At 46.2% G+C, this 12,832-nt stretch overlaps 1 pseudogene across 1 annotated transcript in view; it reads right to left on the reverse strand.

Moving 5' to 3' along the window:
* LOC144369696 (E3 ubiquitin-protein ligase RNF213-like) overlaps nt 1-12,832 on the reverse strand; it is an 81,335-nt pseudogene that overhangs the window by 7,821 nt on the left and 60,682 nt on the right. Inside the window, exons 42-53 of the transcript XR_013429436.1 lie at nt 11,953-12,166; nt 11,589-11,779; nt 10,717-10,839; nt 9,881-9,991; nt 9,194-9,436; nt 8,796-8,877; nt 8,002-8,036; nt 6,726-6,820; nt 4,356-4,515; nt 3,545-3,722; nt 2,405-2,497; nt 1,593-1,844 (exon numbers count right to left, since the gene is read on the reverse strand). The product of XR_013429436.1 is annotated as an E3 ubiquitin-protein ligase RNF213-like (transcript). The remainder of the gene's footprint in view (nt 1-1,592; nt 1,845-2,404; nt 2,498-3,544; nt 3,723-4,355; nt 4,516-6,725; nt 6,821-8,001; nt 8,037-8,795; nt 8,878-9,193; nt 9,437-9,880; nt 9,992-10,716; nt 10,840-11,588; nt 11,780-11,952; nt 12,167-12,832) is intronic.

Raw genomic sequence — 12,832 nt, forward strand, 5'->3', positions numbered from 1 at the left:
CAAGTTCTAAGTTAGACTAGGCAATTTAGGGATACCTTGTCTTAAAAAAAAAAAAAGCAGGAAATGGGGGCTGTAGCTCAGAAGTGCAGCATTGCTTGCTTTGAAAGCCCAAGAAAAGGCCCTGGGTTCAATTGCCACTAGTCCCCCATACCCAAAAATAGATGAACCCAAAAATAAAATAATAAATTCTAGCATAGATGAAGAGAAAAAGGAAATCTAATATATTTCTGGTACAACTTTTAATTAATACTTCATAAGAGAGAACAGTATGGAGGTTCATCCAACTAAAAAAAAGATCTACCATGTGATCCAACTATACCACTCCAAAGGAAATCAGGTATCAAAGAGGTACTGCATGCTCATGTTTATGTGGCACCATTCGCAATAAGACACAGAATCAGCCTAGAAGGCTATCAGCAGATAAATGCATAAAGAAGATGTGGTTTAAATACATAATAGAATATGATTCAGCTATAAGACTAAATGACTCCTGTCATTTTCAGCAAAATGGATAGAACTAGATGATATTATGTTAAGTGAAACAAGCCAGACACAAAGACAAGATCAATGCATGCTATATGCATACATGAAAATTTCACACCGATTCCCATTATGTATATAGCTAATGAATTAATAAAAATAAGTAATTTGAGAAAAATTTTTTAAAAAATTGACTCTTGGGCCCACCGTTGGGTGTGAGGTTGCTGAAAGGAAAGACCAAGGCCTACTGAAGTGGTAGCTGATGTGATTTTGGGTTTTGTTCTGAAGGGCCAGGATCCAGCATCCTCAGTCAAATAAAACCATGTCTTAATAAGAGATCACAACACTAACATGAAGTCCTTCCTAATGTGAGCACCAGACGTTCCCCAATCATTCTGCTCCCTGCCAGCTGTGGTACTGGTCCTTGAAGGAGGTGGTGTGAACCTCTACTGTGGCCCAGGAGAGCTCAAGTGGGTGAAAGCTGGGGATGGTTTCTGGGTCTGGCAGGTGTGACTCCACACCCTGTAGCCCCATCATGCAGCACACTGCCTCCCACCTGCAGGGCATAGGGAGGGCTATGGTTTGGTTTTGGTGTGCATTCTTTGTTTTTAATAATTTTAATTGTAGTTGGACACAATACCTTTATTTTATTTATTTATTTTTATGTGGTGCTAAGGATTGAACCCAGTGCTTCACACGCCTAGGCGAGAGCTCTATGGCTGAGCCACAACCCCAGCCCCTTGGTGTACATTTTTGACTGTTCAGCAGGCACTTGCTAGTGACCACCTACTCAGCTTCTGGGGATGAACACAAGGTATCACAGTCGAGTAACCCGTGTGGTCTCTCCTGGCCTTTTTTAGAGATCACTGCTAACCTCACTGTGCACTATGTAATGTGCATATTACTCCTGTGACTTCAGCAGATGTGTCTTAAGATCTCTGAGCTCTTCCCTAAGACTCCTGTGATCAGGCCTTGCATTCAGAATCACAGTGCTGATGGGGTTGCTTAGGATTCTGCCTCTAGGAATGATGACTTTGAACCCAGGCACAGAGCCTCCCAGTCCTCAGGGGAAGTCTACCAGGAAAAGGGGGCAGCCCATGAAGCAGACACACCTTCTGTAGAAACTGCCAGAGCACAGGCACCATCTCCTTGCCGTTCTTCTGCTCCACAACGTGCTGGAGGTACTCGACTGTGATCTTCTTCCTGCAGCTCCAAATCTTTGAGCAATGAGCCACATTTCTCTGGGGCAGCTGGGGCAAAAAGCTTGCAGGGTCACCATATATGATTTTGGCCACAGGGCTAGAGCTGATGCGCTCGTCCTGGCTGATGAGTGTGCTCACAGTCAGCAGGGTCTTATCTAGATGCTGGATAAAGAAATGACACAGCATTCTTCAGGTGAGACATTGTCACAGACAACCAGGCAGCTCTTGGACCCACAGTAGATCCTTAGGAATCTGCCTGCACAACGCAGATGCTTGCTTTTGCCATCTTTCACTGATTAGGGGGTTCCTTGTTCATAGGGTTTTTGCTTCCACAAACAGAGTGAGACTCGGGGCCTTTATTTCACTGCCCTTTTGTTTCCTGACTTCCCTGTCCTGCTGTGGATAGTCAGCTCTGTGATGTTCTCAGCAGAGCAGTCATGAATCCAGAGAGATCGTCGATGCATTCCTGGAGAGTCTCTGCCTCTTACTTTCACATCCTGCTATAAAAAGCAGTGGAGCAGGCTGCCATCTGCCCTCTGGGAATTCCTGATAATCCTTGGCCTTACTTAAGACTAGTGCAGGAGGGGGATAGCAGAATGAGGGGTTTCTCCAGGTAAGGCCTCTGACAGCCCTCCTGAGGACAGTGGGCCAACAGTGCTCACAGATGAATGGGACCCCCTCCTGGACAGAGGGATAAGGAGTGGTCACCACTCACCACTTACCTCCAGTTCAGGTAGAAGAAGAGCTTCAACATGTTTTTCCCAATTGTTTCTATGTCCTTTTTTTTGACAATTTTGCATCAAAATTTAAATGTCCTACAAAGAAAATCAAAATGTGTCTGTTACCCAACAAACAAAAAGCAGTGCTCTCTATACAGTAAACACTAAATAATGTTAATAGAGATAGTCCTCCTTTTGGGGTGATAACTTCCTAAGTTCACCAGGTACTGCCAACACCAGCCTCCAGGCCTTGTGAAGACACTTTAGTCTCTGACAACCCTCCAGCCCACAGCTGTGGCCTTGAAAGTATTTTAAACAAATGGCTAAGGACAAGATGTGAACTCAAAAGCCTAGGGGCACAGCAATGCTGACAGCTACCCAGAGCCACCTCACTGCTGCCCCCAGGCCTGTAGGCAAAGGTGGTCCTGGGGAGCTGGCAGCAGGTTAGGGCTCCCGAGTCCATGTGCTGTGGAAGCCACACCAGAACAAGAGGTACTCCACAAAATCAGTGTTGCTAAGATGGGAAGGATATGCTAATGCTGATTTCTGATGAAGACATCCTGAAATGGAACAGATTCTCTGGTGGTGGTAACAGACATTTTATTGCTACTGTTATTATCTGTATACTTTTAAATAACATTGTTCTACAATGGTAAAATGATGGTTTTAAAAGATTTTTAAAGTAAGCAAGAAGATACTGAAATCCCTCCTAATGCCACTCAGATAACCACTTACAGAGTCCCCTCACAGACCTTTGCTTTTGGCCTGGATTTAATTGTTTAGAGTACAAGAGTTAGTTCAGCAGACAGTGTTTTGTAGCTTCCTTTGTTTATGTAACAAATTGTGTACATGTACATATTAGGTCAGGGTATAAGTGTGACATCTCTGGAAAGCAAAAGTGGGACATGTCACCTGCTGGGGTGCCACATGCTCCCAGGACACAGGTTAATGGTGCATGCACAAGCACCAGGTATCAGTGATGCAAGCCCCAGCCAGGCACGTGGTGTCTGGAGGAGTGCAGCAGCCCCTCCAGCCCCCGCAAGGAGAGCAGAGCGCTTGCTCCCACTCCTGTCATGCCATTCACTAGGAGCTGAGGGAGCCTGGCCTCTTGGCAGTTATGCCCAGCCCACATCCCTTGCTTACTCAAGTCAGGGAGTGGGTGCTGCTCTTTGAGAAGGCAGCGCAGCATGAGGTGGACCACATGGGTGGTCTCGTCGGCACTCTTCCCCAGCGTCTTTGTCAACTGCTCCAAGTCTCTCCAGATGTGCTGCAGGAATCCTTTAGGGTCACTCACTGGAGGCTTGATGATGTTTATCACAGCCTGTGAGGGCAACGAGACAAGACGTGTAGTGAGATCAGTGTGCAGAGGACACAGTGAGAAGCCAAGGAAGCGAAGCACCAGCACTGGGGAGAGGGGGGTTTCTAGGTGAGGTCAGGGTGCTCTCAGCATGACACAGGCAGCAGAGGAAGGGAGGGAGGTGAGTAGAGCCAGAGATTGCTGGCTCTGATGTCATCCCGGTGCTGCAGGGAATGCTGCCCTGCACCTCCTGCAGCCACCACAAGGGTGTAGGTGACAGGGTCCCACCACCTCCCCATGCCCAGGTGTGGGCATGGACAGAGTTGTATACTCGGAGTAGACTTTATGATCTGATTGTTGCACCTTGTATACACATGCTAAGATGTCACACTGTAACAAACGTGTAATTGTTTTGTGTCAGTTAAAACAGATTTTAAAAATTAAAAAAATGAAGAGGATTTTCCATAATCTGAGGAGTAGTTTCCCCATTGCATCATATGCCCCAGAGGGAAAAGTAGGATCTATAACTTTTGCATTACCCTGTGGACTAGATAAAATCCCTACGTGGCTAGGACTTTGTAGACAAAAGGACTGGATGCAAACACAGCAGGTTCTTCCTATAGCAACATAAGAGAGTCTAGCAGTAGCATCTTATACCTCGGGATTTTGAGTGGCTCCTAAAAGCATAGCCAGATGAGTGAGTAGGCGCATGAGAATGAAGATGACTGGGGACAGCTCTCGGTCAGACACTACTACGACATCTCTGGGTTGCGGGTGGCCCAGCACATGGCCAGTCTTGGTTCTGTCTGTGCTGTCTCTGGAAAGGATGAGAGGAAGCAGGATGAAGACTAGAGATGTCTGTTTCTCTTCAGCTCCAGGGGCCTCACATCTTAATGACTAGGTTCCCAGTTTTTTGGGTTTTTTTTTCTTGTTTTTTTTGTTTTTGTAATGGTAATGGGGATTGAACCCAGGGGCTCAACCATTGAGCCACATTCCCAGCCCCCATTTTTGGGGGGGCACTAGACCATAAAGCCACATTCCCAGCCCTATTTGGTATTCTATTTAGACAGACAGGGTTTCTCAGTGCCTTGCTTTTGCTGAGGCTGGCTTTGAACTCACAATCCTCCTGTCTCAGCCTCCCGAGTTACTGGGATGATAGGTGTGCATCACCACATCCAGCTAGGTTTCAAGCTTTGAAGAAAACACTAAAAGGATCAATTATTCCAAGCCTAGACCACCTGCCTCCACATCCTTCTCTCTTTAGACCCACCCACCTGGATGGCCAAACTCTGCAACTTTCCCAATGTTAAATGGCTGCATGATGTGGCCATTAGTGCAAGGTGTCAGGATGGAGACCAACACCTTCCTCATGACAGCAAGTTTGGGGCATTTTTCATCCATGTGGGGATTGTCTACGTAATTCTCAATTTTCCCAAATCAAAAACTGGGATATACAGACTGAAAAAAGTTTTCAAGATTCAAGGACATTGATAATTTAAGAAGATAAGAGTCTAGGCTATTTTAAGCTTTGTAACAAAAAAGCCAGATAAATGGTGAGGTAGAAGGCCCTGCATGTCATCTTAAGGGAGCTCTGACAGCCACACTCATCTCAGGATCAAGCATGGGACTATGAGATCAGATTTTTATTTTTATTTGTTGTTTTCAGTTCTGGGAATTGAGTGGGGGCTACACATGTGCTACGAAAGTACCCTACTTTTGAGATACACCCCAAGTCCTTTCTATTTTTATTTTAAGACAGGGTCTCACAAGGTTTTCTGAGCTAGCTTCAAACTTTCAATCCTCCTGCCTCAGCCTCCTGAGTAGCTGGGATTACAGGTGTGCACCAATATTCCTGGCTGAAGGTCAGATTTTTATCTAGTTTCTGAATCTGGTACAGTTAGCCTTATGTATCTGCAGTTCTGCGCCTGTGAATTCAACCAACTATGAATCAAAAATATTCAGAAAGAACTGTGTACTGAAGAGTAGTTTTTTTTTCTTGTCATTATTTCCTAAAATTATGATAAATGAGTATTTACATAGCATTCAATTTGCATAAAGTATAATAAGAAACCTAGAGATGATTTTTTAAAAGTCTATGAGAGGCCAAGTACAATGGTGCACACCTGTAATTCCAGTGCCTTGGGAGGCTGAGGTAGGAGGTTCACAAGTTCAAACCCAGCCTCAGCATCATAGTGAGACTCTATGCAACTTAGCAAGACCCTGTCTTTAAATAAAATATAAAAAGGGCTGGTGTTGTGGCTCAGTGCTTAAGAATCTTAGGCTCAATCCCCAGTACCATTAAAAAAAAAAAAAAAAAACTGGTTTACAGGAGGATATTTGTAGGCCACAAGCAAATACTGTGCCATGACATATAAAGGAACTGAACATCTGGACTTGAGTATCTATGGAGGAAAGTGTCCTGGAAACAAGTCTCCACAGACATGGAGGAATGGCTGTAGTTAATATGACTGATTACAGGGCTCGAGCTGGAGCTCAGTGGCCGAGTGCTTGCCTAGCACATGTAAGGCACTAGGTTCAATCCTTAGTATCGCATAAAAATAAATAAAATAGTGCATGTATGAAGACATTCATGATGGGGCTCTACTTTGTGTATAGCCAGAGATATGAAAAATTGCGCTCTATATGTGAAAAAAAGAAAAAATAAAATAAAGACACGCTATCCATCTACAACTAAAAAAGTTTTTTAAAAACACTGATTATATCTGTCTTTCACTTTTCTCAAAAAAACAAAACAGGGAACGGGTGCAACTCAATGGCAGAGCTCTTGCCTAGGATGTGTGAGGCCCCGGGTTCTATCCCCAGTACCACAAAAATAAAACAAAGCAAAAAAAAACCAAAAAGCTTCAGCACTACATGACTACAGGTATGCTTGACATGGATCCCCAACATGACACAGTCCAGATGTAGAACAGTGGTGTTAGTGATCCTATAGTTCATATGATTCATCTGCTGGAATGGACAGCTCAGAGCCTCAGGTTCCAAGGGACGGAAGCTGAGTCCACATACCTGATACTTTGGAAGCCGGCATGAGGTCTGTGGTTGATACCTCCTATTTTAGCACCACAGTCAACACAGAAGCTCTGCTCCATCGGCTTACCACACTGGGACATAGAGGGGACACACAGTCAGCACTGCATCCAGCACTGGTACATGTGCAGAAGCCACCCTGCATAGGAGGTGGTGTGTGCCACAGTCTGCATCTGGTGCATGTGTGTGTTAGGGAGAAGAAGGAGCCCTGGGGAGAGGGTGGGCACTTAACCACATAAACTGTCCATGGACAAATGTGGCTTCATTTTCCAAAAATAAAGTTTTTTACTCCCATGTAGAGTGGCTAGTGTCTATAGCCCCATCTTCCTTTCTCCTATTCACTGCCTTCTCCATCTCTGTGTCTAGCATGTCAGCCTCTAGAGCATCGTTATCTAATACCAGGAATGATGGTGTTAATAACTTCTAAGCAGACCTCCTCACATCCACTGGACAAAAACAAAAAAAAACAACCATAAGATTTGCCACCACTAATGGGCCCAGGTTTCCAAGTCAAAAGGCACCCCACTGCATGCTATGAACAATCACAGCAGGCCCCTCCAGCTGCAGCGCTCAGACCACAGAACTCAGTGATAAGAGGGGCCCTGGAATCTCTTCTTATTTCACTCCTCAGACAAGGAAGCAAGTGGGAGTCAGGAAGGTGAAGTCACATCAAGGAGCATCCTGTTCACTTTAGGGAGCAGCATGCATAAGTCTAGTCCAGCAGCATGTTGCTCAGCAAGTGCAGATGCCATGAGCAGCCCGGGAGATGCCCTGGAGTCCCAGATGAGCAGCATGTGCTTGTCTCCCAGGGCTCATCACCCATAAGTCTTTCCTGTCCTCTCCTGTCCTCTGGTATCTAGCCCACATTCCTCTCTGACTAGTGAACCAGCTGAAGGTCTGTTTGGCTGAGCCCTGCTGCAGGGCCAGGGAGGGAGGTAAGGCTCCCAGTCAGCAGCACCATGGCATCCTAGGAGTCTTGGGCAGTGCCTGCAGACATTCTCGGGAATCAAACTGGGCTAGGGGGCGCTGCTACTGGCACCCAGTGAGCTGAAACCAAGCATGCTGCTAAATATCCTACAATGCACAGACAGATCTGCAGAAAAGAATCATGTTTACAGTGCCATTTACACACTCAGCTGGAACACCCTGAGTAGCCCTCAGAATACATCCTATGTCTCCCTCATTCCCTAGGCCCTCCCTCCCCTCCCAGATGGGAAATGCACATTTTGAGCCTCCCCCAAACACCATGGCTCACCTCTCCTACAGAACACGGATGACCATAGGGACAAGCTGTTCAAAGAACAACAGGACACATGTTAGCTAGTGAGACTCCACCAAATGACCTATGTGGGAAGGGGAAGTTGCCCATGTCCTCATGATCTCACCAGAAGCCTTGAGCCATGCCATCAGCTAAGTTTACTTGACACGTCAAGTAAACTGGAGCTCAGTGAACACATGTCATCAGTAAAAAATGTCTGCATTTAGCTTTCAGAGAGAGGTTAGATTCCAGACTCACACCAGGAGTAACTTAGTGGTGGGGGGGATAGTATTTATACTTTTCTATTCTCTTGGATTTTTCCTTTTATGGCAAGAGAATGATTTAGAACAACTTAAAAACTAGTTTTAGAAGGTTACTTACTCAAGGTAACAGCATAACTCACATACAGTCAGAGGTTATATATGGCAGTCTCCCAGGTCCAGACTATAGGAAGCTCTCTCTGGGTCAAAAACCCTTGATTTGTGACTGGCCTTTGAATGAGCCTCAGCCTGGTCCCCAGGTCCCCCTTATTCCAAATGGCATGTTCTGCCGAGCAACAGTGCATTCCAAAGGGTCTTTTCCCATGACTATGCAGGGAAATGATTTGGTTATCTAGCCAGCCAAGTCTGTGGCCCTCGAACCACCAGGAGGAGGCAGGTGATATGGTCCTTCAGCAGAACCTTGTGAAGCCAAGTCCAACCTCTTGTGAAGCCAAGTCCAATCTGGCATGGCTGCAGGCTAACCTTCCAAACTGAGAGGAGTGAGACCCTTCCCTTTACACCAATACTCACTATACCAGTGGACGCCTTCCAGACCCTCCCACTTCTGGGCTTGAGCCAGCAGGTCTTCAGGTATGGTTGGAAGAAAAGCATTCTGAAAGACCAAGAGCAGAAGTGGCTCTGCTGAGTGAGCCTGTGGGCTGTAGCTGCAACCCAGCAAGAGGCACAGAGTAAGAAAGTTTCTTCTCTGTTCAAGAGCTGTTTACAGAGGATGAACAACATCTCTGTGTGAAACGGCAAAGGGTAGGGCATGTTTTTACCAGGACTGTGCTGAAGGATCAAGTGGGGCAACAGGGCAGAGAATCTAGAAGATGGACAAGTCGGAGAGTTTCCACAGCCACAGGCCAGGTCTCAACATGAAAAACCCTGAAGTTTCACTGTGAAACCAAAGTCATCATCATGCAGCTTACCGCCATGCTGGCTGGGGAGAAGGCCAAATTCCTCAGGGGCACCAAGACTTTGCTCTGTCCACACAGAACGACAGCTGCAGTATGAACAGCCATTTCTGTCACTGTTCCTTCAAGGCTGTCAGCACCAGGGCCCACGCTCAGCAAGGGCAGAGTGTTGGCCACGAGGGATGCTGCGAAAGGTCTAACCCCCGGAGGAGACAGGATCTTGCTGTCCTCAATGAACCTGCTCACAGCCTCGCATTGCTGGCACGAAAGACATTTTTCATGTTAGGATATGTCAAAGAAGAATACTGTGTGAACTCAGGGTTTTCTCTTTGAAAGTCACACATTTCAATACTGAGTACACATCAAATATTAAGATAAATATAGTTAAATGATCACTAATGAAGAAGAAATTCATCAGGAAAGAGAATTTTCATATAGAAACACAGCAACCACATTCTTGAGTGCAGATCTCAAGACTCTGTTTTGGTAAACATTAGGTAATATTCCTGAGACTGTAAGTTTGGGATAAACAATGAATAATTCTTCCACATAACAAGGGTACACCCTCTATCCTAGATAGGAAATTATGGAAGGTCATAATTTCTATTATCCTGATAGAAAATAAAAGTTTATGACTTCTACTGTGCTCAGAAAGTTCCTCCTAATCATGAGACTGAACTCAAGCCCCAATGTGTCACTCACCTCTGGCTTAGGGTGGAGGTTCAAGTTGTGGGAGCAGTGGAGAACAGCCACTTCTCGGAACAGCGCCAGCAGCAGGTAGACGGCCTGTTGAGTTCTGGGGCTCCTGCAGGCCTGCGGGTGGGGCGTGGAGCGAGCCCTCAGAAGCTACATAGCGCTACCTGGAACAACCTTCCCTGGGCCACGCACCATGGCCCTTCACGCACATGACTGGGGCTATGAGTTCATGAGACATGCTCAGGTTATCCTCAGTGCACAAGGGCCAGGCAGCCATGATGGAGAAACAGAAGTCAGCACCTATTCTCCTCCAACTACTTTACTGGTCTTGGAAATGTGTCCTGAGAGGTTTTTCTATTTCCTCTTTCCAGCATAAGGCCCAGATCAACTGGGACTCAAAAAGGAAGCAAGACCAGAACAATTTAAAGATTAGAATCCTGGGGCTGGGGTTGTAGCTCAGTGTTAGAGCGCTTGCCTAGCATGTGTGAGGCACTGGGTTTGATCCTCAGGACTGCATAAAAAGTAAATAAATAAATAAAATAAAGGTATTGTGTCCATATACAGCTAAAAATGTTTTTAAAAGATTAAAATCCTAAATCTCTGTATCAACATCAAAATAGACACATAAGCATATATGTGGATTGTGAATCTATACAGCTATGGATTTTGCTAATTGTCCTGACATCTTTCACTTACCAGTGAGACCATGGGCATCTGCCTCCTGGCATATAGTGTCACTCTAGGGGCTGTTCAGAGGCCCTCTCCACCATATCTGCATCCTTTGACATAACCAAGGTCAGGGGGGCCACCTGCATCAGGGAGAATCTTTGAGCCCATCCTACCATGAGAGCAGCCTCGAGGCCGGAGGCCTTGCACTCGAGCATGGCTTTGCCCACTGCGTCACGAAGTGCCTTGTACTTGTCCCCATGCACCAGGTATTGGTCCATCTGGCCCGTGTGGTCTTTCTGCAGCTCAAAATAAAAGGGTTAGTCAAGGTAGAGTGGGTTGAGGTGTTCTGCAAGGCCCATCTCCATAGGCTAAGAAAAACAGCAGACACCACTGAAGGCTGGAGGTAGCTCAGCTGGGACTCCCTGTAGGGTCCAGGCATGACAGTCCTGGGAATCTTCAGGAGCATGTCTTCCATAGGGAGAGTCCAGGGAGGAGGGAGGCTGACCCTGGAGCTTCTTGCTTTCTCTACACATGGCACCACCCCAAGCGAGGTGACAAAAAACATGTCATCTCTGAGTCCCAGTTGGTCATATTAAAGATGCCAGGAGCTGCAGTGCCATATTTTTTAACCCTAGGACAGTAAGAATTTTCAAATTTTGAGCACTGGGAACAGAGAAGCCTGAAAGCCAAACCCATTACACTTGTCTTTCAAGTATACCCACCTCTGCCTGGCACAGAGTACAAGACACAGCCTGCAAGAGGTCACCTTTTAATTTATTGGAAGCAAATATTTTTAAAAAATACTCATTCACTTTCCCCGAAGTGAAGCCTAGATAAAATGCAGGTGAACAACAAACCAGAAACACACACAAGTGTGCACACACATGTGTCCATGCCTACCTTTGCCCTATAGCAAGTGGCCTAAGCCCACCCTGAAGCAGAGACCAAGGACCAGATGCCTGCCTGCGTCCTGCCTGTCGTGAGGGCTGGGAGGGTGAGGAGTGGTGCCCATAGCTTCCCGCTCTGCCAGGAACCTGCGTCTCACCTGCTGTGCAATGACTCCCTTGGGAAACACCCACTGGTATCGATGGCCCTGCCTGGAGAGGCTTTGCACAAATTCCATCCCACGAAGGCTCGCAAGCCTCCGGACCAGGTACACGCGGTGCCAGTCATTCCCTGCCTGGGTGCAGAACTGCTGGACGTGCTGCAGGTAGCCCTGCTGTTCCTCAGCCAGCTCTGAGAGTGCAGGGAGAAAGCTGGTTAGTGACTGGAGACTGAGGGCCTGCTTCTGGGGAACTCAGTAAAAAACACCCAGAAGAGGGGACCATGGTAAGGGCCAGCAAGACCTTAAGGACAGTTCCTGTCCTTCTGAACCTGTAGCTAACTTCTCCAAGGTAGAGAAGACCTGCCTGATCCCTCCTGAAACTCCAAGAGGAGGTCAGAAGCTCTGTCAAGACACAGGCGAGTCCTGGCCACCTCCTGCAGGTACTCTACAGACGCGGCAGTGGCAGGTCCTTGGCCTTGTCTCTCTGAGGAGCAGGTCTGTAGGAAATGGCCTTCCTCCCTCAGGCAGTCAAGTTCACTCCTTGTGCAGTAAGCACTGGTCTTCTCCTGAATTGAATCCTAAGGAACAGAGAACAAGAAAGAAAAGGATATTATACTTTATAACAGGCAACTCCCCAACCTTCTAAAATTGCCAGTGAGAATTCAAGGGAAAATAAAAATCATTATTGTAGATCTGAGTATAAATTTTTTGATTCATAGAAAACAACTGAAAAAGCAAACATATGAGAAAAAAATGTGTATAATCTTGAAATTTGGAAATAAAAATATGAAGACATTAAAAAGGATTCATGATCTCGCCAGCTGGGGATGACCATTGCTAACCCTGAGGTGTACTCCTCCAGGCTGTGGTGTCTTCGCTTTGCACCGACATGCATGTGACTGACAATGTAGTCACACACTACTTAACAACAGGGACACCTGCAAGAATGCATCCTTAGGGACTTTCAATGTTGTGTGAACATCAGACAGCTTCAGACACTAGGTAAGGATCTCACCAGACCACCATCACACATGCAGTGAAGGAAACATAACCAAGTGAATCCTGACTGTGTGTGTGACATCTAAGAGCCGAGCAATGTCTTTGAAACATCTTTCTTTTTTCACACGGAAAAGAAGCATCTGTTAATTGTATTGAATAAAGCTGCATTCTGACAGTTTTCGGAAACTCTGCCACTGCCTAAACCATATGGTTCAGATGGTTTGCAGAAAAAAAGCAACAAAGAG

Source organism: Ictidomys tridecemlineatus, chromosome 13 (genome assembly GCF_052094955.1).
Source record: "Ictidomys tridecemlineatus isolate mIctTri1 chromosome 13, mIctTri1.hap1, whole genome shotgun sequence".
In the NCBI taxonomy this organism is placed as follows: Eukaryota; Metazoa; Chordata; class Mammalia; order Rodentia; family Sciuridae; genus Ictidomys; species Ictidomys tridecemlineatus.